Source organism: Somniosus microcephalus, chromosome 2 (assembly GCF_052327205.1).
Source record: "Somniosus microcephalus isolate GS21.2 chromosome 2, FLI_Smic_1.0, whole genome shotgun sequence".
Taxonomy (NCBI): domain Eukaryota; kingdom Metazoa; phylum Chordata; class Chondrichthyes; order Squaliformes; family Somniosidae; genus Somniosus; species Somniosus microcephalus.
In genome coordinates this window covers 257,510,657-257,528,485 of record NC_140988.1, presented here as the reverse complement: position 1 = coordinate 257,528,485, position 17,829 = coordinate 257,510,657, and the positions used below count along the sequence as shown (strand labels likewise).

Here is a 17,829-nt window from a genome sequence, read left to right as displayed (position 1 = left end):
AATTGTGTTACTGTCCCTATGTGGTCTCCGCCACAATATAATATTTTTATACAATTGTTAAAGGTCTCCATTTATTCAGGTCTGAAACTCAGGTATTGATGCATTATACCACTTTAACTGAATATACACATATTTTGTTTAGGCCATTATGACAATGCTAAAGCTACAATGAACAAATACAATTGTTTAAATCTGAAAACAATGGTGAAATTCAACCATTTTTTATTGAGAACCTTTTTGCCATTTGGGAATTATTTCAGTATTTGAAGCAAAGAAAGATGGGGCGGGGCAGTGGGAATAATTTTGAATTGTTCGAGCAGAGTTGGCACAGTCACTATGGGCTGTACTGTAAACTTTCATGGTTCATGTTCAAACCTCTTTCACCAAGTGGCAGCAGATCACGGAGAGAATCTCAATTATTTTTTTGTTGCTGTAATAATCACTAGACTCCTATATTCCAGTCCTTTATCTGCCAATAAAAGATTTCCTTTTAAAGATTTAATAATATGTATATATTCAAATAATTGTACTTGCTAAAAGTAAGAAAAAACGCGGCCAAAAAGAGAAAGCTCAGATTGAGAGAGACCAAGAGAAGCAGCCTTGGGTTGGGGAAGAGAAGGAACTTGAGGAAAATGGTGAAATAGAGAAAGTGATCCGGGAGGGAGAGGAGGAGCCGCGGCTCGGGCCCGGAGAGCCGGAAGCCTGGAGCTGGCAGCTGGAGCCGGGAGTTGAGTCGCTCCCGAGTTTGAGGCCTCCGGCGGCTGATTTCCCGGCTGCGGTCGGAAAGGGCCCGGGTTTGAGGAGCGGCCCTCGATTTGGAGCCGGCTGTGGAGCCCTGGACTGGGGGGATAGTGAGGTGAGGCTGACTGGAGCTGCGCCTCGGCCGCCCGCCCGCAGACTGCGCCCTGCTGGTGGGCCGGAATGTGCGGCTTTAAACCCGAGTCGGTGCAGCTGGTGAATAAATGAGGTCGACGCTGGAATAACAGCAGCTCCTTCAAAGGTGGAGGCGTTCCTGTGTTGTACTATTTCTGCGTTCAGGTATTTCAAATTTACTTAATTGTGGTCGATGGAAACATGAACTGTGTACACCGGTTGCCCTCTTATTGCTCCTTCCATGTTCAGGAAATCTTAAAACCAACCTCTTTGACCAAGCTTTTGGTCACCAGTCCTAATATCTCCTCATGTGGCTCAGTATCAAATGTTGTCTGAGAATGGCCCTGTAAAGTGATTTGGAAAGTTTTACTATGTTAAAGGTGTTATATAAATGCAAGTTGTTATGGTTTTACTTTTTCTATATGGCTTCCTAAGGACACTTTGGTCAGAGTCACCTTTTGTGAGTTGGGTGTGTAGGTTAACCCTCCTTAACCTTTCTGCAGTATTCTACATGGGGGGGTAATTCTAACCTTTTAGGTAGGTAAAATTTTGGAGTCCATTATTAAGGAGACAGTAACAGGACATTTGGATAATCATAATTTAATAGGACAAAGTCAGCATGGTTTTATGAAGGGGAAGTCATGTTTGACAAATTTGCTGGAGTTCTTTGAGGAAGTAACATATAGGGTGGATAAAGGGGAACCAGTGGACGTAGTGTATTTAGACTTCCAAAAGGCATTTGACAAGGTGCCACACAAAAGATTATTGCTTAAGATAAAAAATCATGGGATTGGGGGTAATATTCTGGCATGGATAGAGGATTGGCTATCTAACAGAAGGCAGAGAGTTGGGATAAATGGTTCATTCTCAGACTGGCAATCAGTAACTAGTGGTGTTCCGCAGGGGTCAGTGCTGGGTCCCCAACTCTTTACAATCTATATTAGCGATTTGGAGGAGGGGACCGAGTGTAACATATCAAAGTTTGCAGATGATACTAAGATGGGAGGGAAAGTAGTGAGTGAGGAGGACATAAAAAACCTGCAAGGGGACATAGACAGGCTAAGTAAGTGGGCAGAGATTTGGCAGATGGAATACAATACTGGAAAGTGTGAGGTTATGCACTTTGGCAGGAAAAATCATAGAGCAAGTTATTATCTTAATGGCAAGAAACTGGAAAGTACTGAAGTACAAAGGGATCTGGGGGTCCTGGTGCATGAAACTCAAAAGGTTAGTATGCAGGTGCAGCAAGTGATTAAGAAGGCCAATGGAATGTTGGCTTTCATTGCTAGGGGGATAGAATATAAAAATAGGGAGGTATTGCTTCAGTTGTACAAGGTATTGGTGAGACCGCACCTGGAATACTGCGTACAGTTTTGGTGTCCATTCTTAAGAAAGGACATACTTGCTCTCGAGTCAGTACAAAGAAGGTTCACTCGGTTAATCCCGGGGATGAGGGGATGGACATATGAGGAGAGGTTGAGTAGATTGGGACTCTACTCATTGGAGTTCAGAAGAATGAGAGGCGATCTTATTGAAACATATAAGATTGTGAAGGGGTTGGATCGGGTGGATGCGGGGAGGATATTCCCGATGATGGGTGAAACTAGAACTAGGGGGCATAGTCTTAGAATAAGGGGCTGCTCTTTCAAAACTGAGATGAGGAGGAACTACTTCACTCAGAGGGTGGTAGGTCCATGGAATATGCTGCCCCAAAAAGCTGTAGAAGCTACATCATTACATAAATTTAAAACAGAAATAGACAGTTTCCTAGAAGTAAAGGGAATTAAGGGTTATGGGGAGCGGGCAGGAATTTGGACATGAGTCTAGGTTCGGATCGGTCATGGCCCTGTGGGTAGCGGAGCGGGCCCAGGGGCCGTGTAGCCTGATCCTGCTCCTATTTCGTGTGTCTAATTCTGTTAGATTCAGGAGATGGTTCTGTGATAGTGGATTGGCGGTTAGGATCAGATCAGCCATGATCTTATTGAATGGCGGAGCAGGCTCGAGGGGCCAATTGGCCTACTCCTGCTCCTATTTCTTATGTTTTCTACCCCCTCCTCTCTGTGGGGTGCCTCCATGGGACCACACTTGTTTGACTCCACTCCTATCTGGCCCAATGTATCCAGTACATGTCGTTCCATGACACCCCTGCTCCCATTTAAAGAGCTGTTCCACACCTGTTTCTTTGACCATCCTTACTGTCATCTCTCTTAACTTGTGCTACTCATGAGTATCTGTTTCTCCTCAAGGGGTACTTTGAGACATATACTATGTTAAAGGCACTATTTCAATGCAAAGTATTGTTACGGGAGCTGTGGAAATCTAAAGCTCAAAAGATTGGACTTCGTATGAGAAAACCTAGATTGAAGAGTTGCAATTTGTCTAGCAAATAGCTGATATACTGCTGTGATATAGACTATCTCTCTGGTGTGCTTAAACCTCTCAGGCTCTGAGCCAAACAAAGATATAGATGAGAATAATTGGGGAGACATGAATAAAATCAGGGGACCAGAATTCTTTTCTGAGAAATGTGTAATGATTGCCACAATTATATAGGAGCCCTGTTTAACTCCTATGTTTCAGAAATAAGAAAATAAGAAATAGGAGCAGGTGTAGGCCATTCGGCCCTTCGAGCCTGCTCCACCATTTAGTGAGATCATGGCTGATCTTCTGCCTCAACTCCATTCACCGGCACTATCGCCTAATCCTTGATGCCCCTACTAGTCAGAAATCTATCGACTTCTGTTTTGAATATACCCAATGACTGAGCCTCCACAGCCCTCTGGGGTAGAGAATTCCAGAGATTCACCACCCTCTGTGTGTAGAAATTTCTTCTCATCTCAGTCCTGAATGGCCTACCCTTTATCCGGAGACTGTGACCCCTGGTTCTAGGCTCCCCAGCCAATGGAAACATTCTCCCAACATCCACCCTATCAAGCCCTGTAATAATTTTGTATACTTCAATGAGATCCTCTCTCATTCTTCTGAATTCAAGAGAATACAGGCCTAGTTTACTCAATCTCTTTTCATACGACAGTCCCGCTATCCCAGGAATCAATCTCATGAACCTTCGTTGCACTCCCTCTATGGCAAGTTGGGTAAGGAAACCAAAATTCAATTAAATTCAATTCAATTTTATTTGCCATATGTAACCAGTACACTACGCCAGGTGTGGTCTCACCAAGGCCCTATATAATTGGAGTAAGACTTCTTTACTCCTGTACTCAAATCCTCTTGTAATGAAGGACATGGCAAGGAGGATCTTGACTGCACCCTTTATTATCAGGGCTACCCATCCTCCTTTTCCATTTTGCCTAAGGAGGATCTTGACTGCAATTCTAGCAGTATGCCTTTAAACAATTTAATTTTTTTAACATATATATTTTAAATATTCATGCTTTCATCTTATTTTCCCTTTCACTACTTCTGTTTGTATTTTTCTTGCACCTTTGTTTTATTTTAAATATTGTGAATGTTTGACAGCCTGATATAATTGTACTTGATTTCCTTTGTTCCTGATCGAACATCACAGGGATTGGTAGAGACATTGCAAGGAGCTCTCAGTTCACCAGTTCTTCGGCGGTCATGTACTGGATACATTGGGCCAGATAGGAGTGGAATCAAACAAATGTGGTCCCATGGAGGCGTCCCATGGAGGCACCCCACAGAGTCGAGAGGGTAGAAAAGGTTAGAATAAACCCCTATGTAGAATACTACAGAAAGGCGGAGACACTGTGGGCTGGATTTTACCAACCTTGTTGGGCGACGTCGGTGGCGGGTCCCGACCCCACTGCTGGCTCCAGCCTGCTGTCCAGAATGATTTTCCCCTGATTTGGGCTTGTTTAGCCCGCCCAACGTGTTTGCTAGCCAATTGAAGAAAGCGGGTCTGATGATGCATCATCTTCCGGTTTCCTTAAAGGGACCATGTGCAAATTTACTTTGACATGTTGTGCTGTCGGTGTTCTACAGCATTGAGGTGCTGCACAGAGGTGTACAACTGCACCCAGACCCTCCCATGACTCCCTGCATATGCTTATGGAGGAAGCCACAGCACACAGGGAGGTTCTCTTCCCTTCCAATGGGCGGAAGAGACCTCCCCAGGAGATCAACGGAGCCTGGTTGCACATTGCACAGGAGGACATAAGCAGAGATGTTGTAAGGAGGCTGCAGTGGCGCAAACCTTTCAATGATCTCAGTAGATCACCAATTGCCAAAGAAATTAAGTCAAAGCTAAAGGCACTATATCTAAATGCGTGAAGCATTCGCAACAAAATAGATTAATTAATAGCGCAGATAGAAATGAATAGGTTTGATCTAATAGCCATTACGGAGACGTGGTTGCAATGTGGCCAAGGTTGGGAACTAAATATTCCAGGATACTTAACTTTTAGAAGAGATAGGCAAAATGAAAAAGGAGGAGGGGTAGCCCTGATAATAAAGGATGGGATAAAGACAGTAGAGAGAAAGGATCTTAGCTCTGAAAATCAAGAAGTAGAATCAGTTTGGGTGGAGCTAAGGAACAGCAAGGGGCAGAAAACATTGGTGGGCATTGTTTATAGGCCCCCAAGCAGTAGTTGTAATGTAGGGCAGGGTATAAATCTGGAAATTAGAGGCGTATGTAACAAGGGTAATACAGTAATCATGGATGACTTTAATCTACATATAGACTAGGCAAACCAAATTTGCAGTAATAGTGTGGAGGACGAATTCATGGAATGTATGCAAGATAGTTTTCTAGATCAGTATGTTGAGGAGCCAACTATGTAACAGGCTATTTTAGATCTAGTATTGTGCAATGAGATAGGTTATTAAATTAACCCTTACAGTAGAGGGGCCTTTAGGGAAGAGTGACCATAACATGTTAGAATTTTATATAGAGTTTGAAAGTGATTTAGTTAAATCCGAAACTAGGGTCTTAAATCTAAACAAAGCAAACTATGTAGGTATGAGGGGCAAGTTGGCTAAGGTAGATTGGGAAACTACATTAAAATGTATAATGGTAGAGAAGCAATGGCTAGCATTTTAAAAACTAATACATAATTTACAATAAATATACACCTACCCGAGGCGGGAAGGGATTAGTGCCAATTAACTGCCAGTTAACAGGCAGTTTTTAGCCTAATCCCTATTTTGAAGGTTGAAGTGTGGGATTCCCGATGGCTCCAAACCACGCCAAGTTAGAGGAGTCAGGCCGTCGGGTTGGAGAGGTCGAGATGTCGGTGTTCAGGTGAGTGATGTGTGCATGAGTGTAAAGGTAAGTGTGTTTGGCGTGTCTAAAGTGATTAAAGAAGTGTAAATGACCTTTTCTTACCTTTTCAGCCTTCCTTCCTTTAGGTCCCGGGAGTCCGTCATCTCACCGGCACAGAAAGCAGAATGGCTGCGAACTGTCAAAAGTGACAGCCTGCAGCTTTCTGTGCAGGAGAGATTTCTAACTGAGTCTGTGGAGAAGGACTCCGGTTAGAAGTAAGACTGTTAGTGTTTGACAGCTTCAAATAGCTGTGAAACGCTGATATTTCATCTGTCAAAATCTCTTGACAGATGAAATTTCAGTCTGTGACGTCACCTGTTGCCGGGTGGCCCTTAATTGGCCTGCTGAGCCCGCTGGGCAGGCTCAACAAGGTCAATCAAGTTAAAATCGCGTGGATTGGCCACATCTCGATGGAGGCTGGACTACAACCCCGAAAGTTGTAGTCCCACCTTCAACCCGACTCCTCAAATGAAAATCCAGCCCTTTGTGTCTGTCTTCACAGAAGAAGATGCAAAAAATATCCTCGAAATAGTGGAGAACCAAGGATCTAGTGAGAATGAGGAACTGAAAGAAAATAGTGTTACTAAAAATAAAGTACTGGAGAAATTAATGGGACTGAAAGCCGATAAATCCCCATGACCTGATGGCCTACATCCTAGGGTTTTGAAAGAGATGGCTATAGAGACAGTGGATGCACTGGTTGTCATTTTCCAAAATTCCATAGCTTCTAGAACGGTTCCCGTGGATTGGAAGGTAGCAAATGTAAACCCACTATTTAAGAAAGGAGGGAGAGAGAAAATGGGGAACTACAGACCAGTTAGCCTGACATCAGTAGTAGGGAAAATGCTAGAATCTATTATTAAGGACGTGGTAACAGGGCACTTAGAAAATAATAATAGGATTGGGCAGAGTCAACACGGATTTATGAAAGGGAAATCGTGTTTGACAAATCTGTTAGAATTTTTTGAGGTAGTAACTAGTAGAATAGATCAGGGGGAAACCAGTGGATGTGGTGTATTTGGATTTTCAGAAGGCATTCGATATAGTGCCAAACAAAAGGTTATTAAACAAAATTAGGGCTCATGGGATTGGGGGTAATATACTAGCAAGGACTGAAGGATTGGTTAACGGACAGAAAACAGTGAGTAGGAATAAACGGGTCATTTTCGGGTTGGCAGGCTGTAACTAGTGGGGTATCGCAAGGATCAGTGCTTGGGCCTCAGCTATTCACAATCTATATCAATGATTCTGATGCGGGGCCCAAACTTAATATATCCAAGTTTGCTGATGATATGAAGCTGGTGGGAATGTAAATTGTGAGGAGGATGCAAAGAGGCTTCAAGGGGATATAGACAAGCTAAGTGAGTGGGCAAGAACATGGCAAATGGAATATAATGTGGAGATATATGCAGTTATCCACTTTGGTAGGAAAAATAGAAAAGCAGAGTTTTTTAAATGGTGAGAGATTGGGAAATGTTGGTGTTCAGAGGGATCTGGGTGTCCTTGTACAGGAATCACTGAAAGTTATGTAACCCCTTCACGGTTCTTTAGATATATGTGAGATGTGGTCTCTGTTGTAGACAGTATTCTATAGTCCAGTAAGGAGATCACTACTACAATGGCTTAATTCTAACTATCTTACTTTATAGTTTTAACATCAGACAGTATAAGAAGATTACAGGTCAATGAACTAAATTAGACATTTGCATACATTAGAATGACTCTAGACATAATAAACATACATTCTCCATTTACATGGATTCAAAGGACTGTCCTTGTGTCCAAATTCGAGTGCACTCTTTCGTTGGCGCGCTTAAGTTGGAGCTCATGGTATGTATAATGTCTGCAAGACTTACGACTCTGAACCCCTTCGTTGAATTCTCTTCACGATCACTGAATCCCACTTTGAGTTCTGGATGCAGAGCACACAGCAGCAGCTGGAGTTGGTGACTCTCTCTCTCTCTGCAGCTTTTCCAAGTAGCTCCCCATCAGCACGAGGCAAGCAGCTCTCCCCAGACCTCTGCCTTGCAGATCTGGGTTCAGACGACGATCCCCCGGTACTGGTGACTTGCAGCCAGCCAGTTCAGGATGCAGTGCTACTAATACGAAGGGTGGCGGCCGAGTTTGGAAGCCCGGGACGGGATGCGGCAGCCATTTGCCTCCTGAGCCCTCTTTTTCAGAGCTCCTGCCCTCTTCTCTTCCAGTCGCTCTCCTTTTCCCGCTCAAAAACCCTGACTCCACCCCTTCCTCCTGGGGTTTCTGCCTGGAGACTGCCAGCCTCACTGTCTGCAACAGTTGATACTGGTGCAGAATTATGGAAAGTCTGCTCTTAGTCACATTGTGTCCTTAAAAGTTCTTGCCGTACCTTCACATGGGCAACTTTAACCCAGGGATTTATAACAATGATAATACAGTGTCTAAGTTAAAGATTGATAACCATACTTAGCATACATAACATTTCCAGTGGGTAGGTACAGCAAGCAATTAGGAAAGCAAATAGTATGTTGGCCTTTATTACAAGAGGATTTGAGCATAAGAGTAAATAAGTCTTACTGCAATTATATTGGGCCCTGGTGAGACCACAGCTGGAGTATTGTGTACCATTTTGGTCTCCTTACCCTAAGGAAGGATATACTTGACAAAGAGGGAGTGCTACGAAGGTCCACCAGCCTGATTCCTGGGATGGGGGGGATTGTCCTCTGAGGAGAGAGTGAGTAGACTAGGCCTATATTCTCTAGAGTTTAGAAGAATGAGAGGTGATCTCATTGAAATATACAAAATTCTTACAGGGCTTGACAGGGTAGATGCAGAGAGGATGTTTCCCCTGGCTGGGGAGTCTAGAACCAGGGGTCACAGTCTCAGAATAAGGGGTCGGCCATTTAGGACTGAGATGAGGAGAAAATTCTTCACTCAGAGGGTGGTGAATCTTTGGAATTCTCTACCTCGGAGGGCTGTGGAGGCTCAGTCGTTGAGTATATTCAAGACAGAGATTGATAGATTTTTGGATATCCAGGGGTTTGGGTTAGTGCAGGAAAGAGGCGTTGAGGTACAAGATCAGCCATGATCTTATTGAATGGCGGAGCAGGCTCGATGGGCCAAATGGCCTACTCCTGCTTCTATTTCTTATGTTCTTCTGTCAAGCCCCACACAACCTCATCCTGCTGTGCCATTCATCATATGTCCAAAACTCAGCCTACCCTAACCTACTCCTGCACATCCCAGGAATCAGGCTGGTGGACCTTCGTAGCACTCCCTCTTTGTCAAGTATCTTTACTCGCACCAACTTACCTTGCACCTCCACCCATCCCTCTCTATCTACATTATCACTTCCCCATCTCACTAGCCACCCCTCACACTCCCCGCCCTCATCCTAGTCCAATCATAGTGACTAACAACACACAAGGGTAGGCACTTGTGTGTTTTAGCCAATGTTCATGTGAAGTTTCTGTGTGAGTTGCAATGAATAGTGAGGCATAATGGTACTCCCCGCAATGGTGATGAGTGTGAAAGGAATGGCTTGGGCATTGTAGGAATGCTTTATGATGTTGGTGTGGGGTGATGCCAACCTGGCACATTATGTGGCAGCCAGGGTGTACAGCTTCAAGTGATGTAAATCTGGCCATGGTGAGGCCATCCCAGGCAGCAATGTGGCCGGGTGCTGATGTCCTGTGCAGCATCAGTTGATTGCAGAGAAGGTTGCTGTTGTTGTTGGTGCTGCTGGTGTGCCTGGTGCTGCTGGTGTTGAGGCTAATCATGGTGGGATTCTGTGGAATAAGGTGAGATAGTTTCAAGGGCACCGATGATGATGTAATAGATGGCAAGTGAACTTGAGATGACAGAAGCGATGTCAATGGTGAGAGAGGTTGTTCCCATGAGGTGACACTGGATAGAGAGTTTACTCCAAACACTTGGAACCTGCATAAAGCTCAATCTATCATTCAAATGCAGTGAGCAACAGCTTCTGAGCTTGGAAATTGAGATGGGAACCTTGATAGCACATTTGCAGCTGTCAAGTAATAAGATAATTGCATGGTCATACAACTCCCGACCTGCTTACCTGACGTGATCCCCGAGCAGCGTGGACCCGTGGGCCACCTCATAATATGTAAAGGTGAGCACAAAATATTTCTTAATGGGCTGTTAACAAGGTCATAATGACCTGAATTGCCTCCCCCGCCGCTGCGTGTCGGGTCTGTTCAGCACTGACAGACCCAACATTTTGGAAAGGCGCGTTGTGGCGGATTGACCCGCTGTCAAAAAAAAAAAAAACATTTCCCCACCCGACCCACCACCGAACGCGCACGCTGACCGACCCCCCCCCCCCCCCCCCCCCCCAAAAATAAAAAAATTCCCCCTGTGTGTCTGGCAACATGTTTTTTACTTTTCCAAGGAGACCGCTTTACTTCTGGTAACCGATCATTTTGCAGCTAGTTGCTGTAAGAAAACAGGCCGTTTTCAAATTTGGCAAACCTCACTTCCACCTGCTGGCAAGTACTGCGTTTGTGCAGGGATGCAGTATGCTCGTCGGGGGTTGTGGGGTGGGCATCAGAGGTGGAACTGGCAGGGAATCCACTACATGGCACCATCTTTTCAATCCCACCTCTTTCCTTGACATCACCAACGAAAGGGGCAGGTTCAAGATTCACCTGCATCCACTTAGCGTGGAAACACCGGTGCAACAACAATGGGCAAAAAGCCAGCATAATTGGGTCCTGCCTCAATTTCTGTCCCTGATAGCCCCCTGCCAATCCCACTAATGGCCCCAGTGCAACCAAAACCTTAAGAAAATTCAGGCCCAGGGAGCTTATTCTACCACTTCCTGAAGTCTCGCAGATCATGAGAGGGTTTGATGTATCCAGAAAATTAGACATAGTAAGAACTGTTTCTTTTTGACCGCTGGGCTCAAAACAGTACCAGATAGTGAGCATATAAAGGTGTACTCCAAGATGTAGGGAGCAATGGCTCCCTTATAGGAGTGGTTTGTGGCACTGAGCATAAACAAAATATCTGTGTAAATATAAGTACTTGTTGCTTTCCTGCTGCCTCTAAAGATTGAGAATAACTTTAATGACAATAGAGTGGACCTTGCATTTATCCCTACTCTCTGTTAAATAATATAGGTGTCATTTTCCGGTTGGCAGGATGTAACTAGTGGGGTGCTGCAAGGATCAGTGCTTGGGCCTCAGCTATTTATAATCTATATTAATGACTTGGATGAAAGGACCGAGCGCAATGTATCCAGGTTTGTTGACGATACAAAGTTAGGTGGGAAAGTAAGATGTGAGGAGGACACAAAGAGCCTGCAAAGGGGTATAGACAGGTTAAGTGAGTGGGCAATAAGGTGTCAGATGGAGTATAATGTGGGGAAATGTAAGGTTATTCACTTTGGTAGGAAGAATAGAAAAACAGAATATTTTTTAAATGGTGAGAAAATATTAAATGTTGGTCTTCAGAAAGATTTGGGTGTCCTAGTACAAGAAAGCTAGCATGCAGGTACAGCAAGCAATTAGGAAGGCAAATGGCATGTTGGCCTTTACTGCAAGGGGGCTGGAGTACAAGAGTAAGGAAGTCTTACGACAATTATACAGGGCTTTGGTGAGACTACACCTGGAGCACTGTGTACAGCTTTGGTCTCCTTATTTGAGGAAGGACATACATGCCTTAGAGGCAGTGCAACAAAGGTTCACTAGATTGATCCCTGGGATGAGAGGGCTGTCCTATGAGGAGAGATTGAGTTTAGAAGAATGAGAGGCGATTTCATTGAAACATATAAGATTCTGAGGGGGATTGACTGGGTAGATGCTGAGAGGTTGTTTCCCCTGGCTGGGGAATCTAGAACTAAGGAGCATAGTCTCAGGATAAAGGGTGGGCCATTTAAGCCTGAGATGAGGAGGAATTTCTTCACTCAGAGGGTTGTGAATCTTTAGAATTCTCTACCCCAAAGGGCTGTAGATGCTGAGTTGTTGAATATATTCAAGGCTGAGACAGATAGATTTTTGGACTCTAGGGGAATCAAGGGATATGGGGATCTGGTGGGAAAGTGGAGTTGAGGTCAAAGATCAGCCATGATCTTATTGATAGTAGCCATGATGTGGAGATGCCGGTGTTGGACTGGGGTGGACAAATGTGAGAAGTCACACACCAGGTTATAGTCCAACAGCTTTATTTGAAATCACAAGCTTTCGGAGCGCTGACGAAGGAGCAGCGCTCCGAAAGCTTGTGATTTCAAATAAAGCTGTTGGACTATAACCTGGTGTTGTGTGACTTCTCACAATGACCTTATTGAATGGCGGAGCAGGCTCGAGGGGCCGTATGGCCTACTCCGGCTCCAAATTCTTATGTTTCTTATGATTTTTGTGTTAACAAAATCGGGCTGTATAATCAGTTATTGAGTGGTGATGTTGAGTTGTATGTGTAAACTGCTTCCAGTGATGTGAAACGGACTTTCACATTCCAGAGGCAGCAGGAGGGAGAAACAGAGACAGATAATGAGATCATGGGAGTGGCAGGAGCCAGCTGAGCCCTTTTTATGACTACAAGAACAACAATAACTTGTATTTATTTAGCACCTTTAACGTAGTAAAACATCCCAAAAGCGCTTCACAGGAGCATTATAAAACAAAATTTGACTCCAAGCCACATAAGGAGAAATTAGGGCAGATGACCAAAAGCTTGTTCAAAGAGGTAGGTTTTAAGGAGCGTCTTAAAGGAGAAAAGCGAGGTAGAGAGGCGGATAGGTTTAGGGAGGGAATTCCAGAGCTTAGGACCTAAGCAGCTGACGGCACGGCCACCAATAGTGGAGCGATTAAAATCCGAGATGCTGAAGATGCCAGTATTAGAATAGCGCAGATATTTTGGGGGTTGTGGGTCTGGAGGAGATTAGAGATAGGGAAGGGCGAGGCCATGGAGGGATTTGAAAACAAGGATGCAAATTTTAAAATTGAGACATTGCTTAACAGGGAGCCAATGTAGGTCAGGGAGCACAGTGGTGAAGGGTGAATGGGACTTGGTGCGAGTTAGGATACGGGCAGCTGAGTTTTGAATGACCTCAAGTTTACGTAGGGTAGAGTGTGGGAGGCCAGCCAGGAGTGCATTGGAATAGTCAAGTCTAGTGGTAACAAAGGTGTGGATGAGGGTTTCAGCAGCAGATGAGCTGAGGCAGGGGTGGAGACGGGCAAGGCAGTCAGACAATTTAGAGACAGTGGAGGGGTCGAGAGAAGTAGAGGTGAGGTAGAGCTGGGTGTCATCAGCGTACATGTGGAAACTAACGCTGTGTTTTCGGATGATGTTGCCGAGGGGCAGCATGTCGATGAGAAATAGAAATGGACCAAGGATAGATCCTTGGGGGAAGAGAAGCCATTGCAGGTGATTCTCTGGCTACGATTAGATAGATAAGAATGGAACCAGGTGAGTGCAGTCCCACCCAGCTGGACGATGACAGAGAGGCATTGGAGAAGGATGGAGTGGTCAACCACGTCAAAGGCTGCAGACAGGTCGAGAAGGATGAGGAGGGATAGCTAACCTTTGTCACAGTCACGTAGGATGTCATTTATGACTTTGATAAGACACTCCAAGTGTTCATTGGCAACAGAGTTTTCTTTGATTGGCTGGACCATTTAAATGTGCATGCATGCATCGTCAATCAGAATGGCGGAACCAGTGACTTTAGATGAACACCTGTTCTACTAGAAACTCGCTGACTGAAAATGGTAGCTGACAGTTTGGAAAATGGTGTCCTGATATAATTAGGCAAGCAGGATAAGTGCTTTTTCCCCATACTGAAATTGGATCATCCTAAATAACTTGGAATGCTTGACAGATTATGAATATTATTATGGATCATGCTTCCGTTACTCTAGGTTGTACAATTCTCCTTTAATGCCTCATGAGTTGAAACTCCACGGGAATCGTAAAACAAATGCTGTTGGGTACCAGTGGTGTCGGGATTCGTTGTCCATGTACACGGCTAACTTTGTTGTAGTCCGTGATTGAGCTAATTTGCCCTTTGCAGGATTTGAGACAATGCAGTTTTTAAAATAAATGTTAATACTGTGGCTACTACTGGAATTATTATTTTCATAATCATTGTATTGATTCTAGAAAAGTGAGCGTGCACCTGATTTCAAGGCAAATGACAGGTCAGTGCATGCCAGCACATCAACTTCAAACAAAGAGAGCTCAATCCGTGAAATGGGCCTCCTGGATGTAGTGCAGACAAAGTTCCTCAAATCATTTAAGAAACAGTTGGGATTTTGTGATGCGGATGGTGCAGATTCTTTCTGGATGGATAGACTGAATGCTCTTCCTCATTTATGATTCCACGTTTTAGCCAGGATTTTGGAAAACGTCAAGTAATTGGCAGCATGTTGGCCTGGTGAAATATAGGCGTACTGATAAACCATTTTTTGGGACGTTGATTTGGCACAGAACCACCAGAGATACAAAATGTATTCGTCTAATACTGGCATAAGGAAATTGGTGCCGAGGAAGAACTGTGGCTTGACCGTCCTTTGCAAAATAGGTTTGGCACAGGTTCATAATTTAAATGTTCTTTTGACGGGGCTTGCACTAAGTATTGGAACCCTATTTCAAAACGTGGAGTTCAAGCAAGGGAAAAATGATTTATACCACTATCCCTCTGGAAAATGTTATTTTTGTAGAAAGTCATCTTGTGTCCATTTTCATTTCTCTTGATTGTGGTTTTGTCATTCACTTCACTGAAAGTGAATTAAATGCATTCACGTGTTCCAAAAAACCCTAATCCGGTCCAGCAGCCACAATAGGAAAGGTTTTTCAAAGGTTGCTTACTTTGTCATTGCAGATTTTGCAGGATGTAAAATGAAAGACCTTGTGGAAGTGAGTTCAAACCCTAAGGAAGTGGAATATGGTCCTAACAGTAGAAATAAATAGCAAAATAAACTGTAAATGCTAGTACTGTAATCTGATTTAAAACATAATTCTAGAAATGAACACCAGGTCCACCTGCATCTAAAAATAGCCGAGGAATGCTTTGGAGTGTAGAGTCATAACACTACTCAAACGTTCATAATGATTAATTCTTCTATAGGTAGTGGGAAAATTGAATATTGCACCAGATATGCCTTTGTATCATAAGAACATAAGAAATAGGAGCAGGAGTAGGCCAATCGGCCCCTCGAGCCTGCTCCACCATTCAATAAGATCTTTCATTCGTGAGAAATACTTCAATGATTGCTTTTGTGTCAGGAGAATTTTGGGTCATTTGGGTGGCCTTTGTGGTCTGTTTGGGCAGTAACCTGGCAGAATGGATCACCCGCCCATTTTGGAACCCACCGATTTTCATTCCACAACAGACGGGTGATCCATTCCGACAGACTACTGGCCAAGCGGTGAAGAGAAAAATTTACCCCAACAGTAATTTTCTTTTCTTTCCGTACCAATTTGGACTGGAATAATTCCAGGAGTAATTTTATGATGGTTTAAAGAAGGAGAGAAGTATAGAGGGGAGTACTTTATACTGAAAGTACTGCTCTAACCTCAGCCACGGCTATGAGGATAAATGCTACTTCAAAAATGATTGATGGTGTTAAAATTTGGTTCAAGGTTTAAGTATTATTCTTTGAACAAGAAGAATGTACAAAGGTAGACAATAGATAAAACGTCAAGAGCCACCAGTATTAATTTATGGGAGATGAGATTTACAAATTTTAAGATGGCATTCCAGAATAAAATAGGGACAGCTGAGATGAAGGGATCATAAAAAGGAAATACCGGAGCTGAAAATCCTTGGCCACTCTGCCGGTGACTCTCACAGGGTATCTGGGATCAGGATGGGTTCATCTATTTTAAATATCTCTGGCAGTCGCCCACATCTATATGGGCACAATTTGAACCTACTGGGGTAGTGGGGAAGAGAGGAAGATGTGGGGCTTAACACTTGCTTGGTGGCAGGAGATGAGTCAGCTTAAAAGGTTTTCATATTTGGTAATCGGCTTCCTTTATAGGAGGGCCAACTTGTCACGATGCTCCTGGAAGCTTTTCATGGTATAATACAACCAAGACCGAGCCTCAGTTACACCCCACCAAGGACCTGGATGCCACTTTCTTTATGATATCCAATTGCTGGGTGCGCAGGAGGCAGGAGCCACAGGAATTCCTGTTGGAGAAACCATCACACTGGCCCTGCTTCCTTCTAATGCCATAGCCTATTATAGGGTTCATGAAACAAAAAGCAATGAGTAGAGTGACCAGTTAATCTGTTTTGTTGCTGTTGGTTGAGGGATGAATGTTGGCCAGGACACTGGGTAAATTTCCTGCGCATCTTCAGAAAGGTGCTGAGGGATCGTTAATGGCCACCTGAACAGACAGACAGGGTCTTTGTTTAACATCTCTAACAATACAGTACTTCCTCAGTACTGTATTGAAGGCCGCGATTTCGCCGACCGAGGTGGGTCCGGGATGGCTGAGGTCGGTAGTGTGGTCCCAGCTGATTGGGCTTGTTAAGCCCGCCCAACGAGGTTCCCGGCCAATTAAAAGGAAGCAGGTCTGATGATGTCACTTGATGATGTGTCATCAGCTGGTTTCCTTAAAGGGGCCATGTCCAAATTGATTTTGACAGTTGAGGTGCTGCAAACACTGACAAGCGCTGCACAAAGGCGCACGGCTGCACCTAGGCTCTCCCAGGCACGCAGGGAGGTTCTCTTCCCTGCCAGTGGGTGGAAGTCAACTCCCCAGGAGACCAACGCAGCCTGGTTGCACATTGCACAGGCGGGCACCAGCAGGGATGTTGTCAGGAGGACCAGGCTGCAGTGGTGCAAACCTTTCAATGATCTCAGTAGATCACAAAATGTTACTGCCAAGCCACACTCAACCTCCTGCTGTGCCACTCATCACATCCCCATCACTCTGCCTTCCCTGCCCCACTCCTGCACATCTTTACTCACACCAACTTACCTTGCACCTCCACCCATCCCTCTCTATCTATATTATCACTTCCCCATCTCACTAGCACCCCTCACACTCGCCCTCATCCTACTAAGAACACACAAGGGTAGGCACTTGGGTGGTTTAGCCAATGTTCATGTGAAGTTTCTGGTAATTTGCTGTCAAACATTGAAATCTTTATTTTCAATATTTTGCAAAGTGGCTTAGTGCGTTGCGGTGAATGGTAAGACATAACGGTACCCCCCTGCAATGGTGATGAGCATGAAAGGAATGGCTTGGACACTGTAGGAATGCTTTCTGGTGTTGGTGTGGGGTGGAACCAACCTGGCGCATCATGTGGCAGCCAGGGTGTACAGCATCAAGTGAAGTAAATCTGGTCTTGGTGAGGCCATTTCTGGCGTGCTTGCCAGCAATGTGGTCGGGTGCTGATGCCCTGTGTCCTGTGCAGCATCAGGTGATTGCAAAGAAGGTTGGTGTGGATGTTGGTACTGCTGGTGATGTTGGTACTGCTGGTGATGTTGGTGTTGGGGCTGATGGTGGTGGGATTCTGAGGACCAAGGTGAGATTTTTTTCAAGGGAACCGATGCTGCTGGAATAGGTGGCAGCTGAAGTTGAGATGACAGAAGCGATCTGTCAATGGTGAGAGAGCTTGCTCCAAGGAGGTGACAGTGGATAGAGAGTTTACTCCACACACTTCCAAACTGCTCAAAAGTGTCTTCCAAATCCTGAAGGCTCAAGCTTCTGACATTGGAAAGTGAACAGCTGTGAAATGGTAGCTTTTATACCAC

The 17,829-nt window shown here is 44.5% G+C and overlaps 1 protein-coding gene across 2 annotated transcripts in view; it reads left to right on the top strand.

Annotated features, from left to right (window-relative positions):
• The first annotated feature begins 525 nt into the window (after positions 1 to 525).
• The window catches only part of rnf180a (ring finger protein 180a), a 259,793-nt gene continuing 242,489 nt past the window's right edge, over positions 526 to 17,829 (top strand). The window contains exon 1 of one of the 2 annotated variants that reach the window (XM_085971341.1): positions 526 to 1,038. The gene's annotated coding sequence lies outside the window, so the exon portion shown is untranslated. The remainder of the gene's footprint in view (positions 1,039 to 17,829) is intronic. The other variant, XM_085971336.1, reaches the window with a different exon arrangement.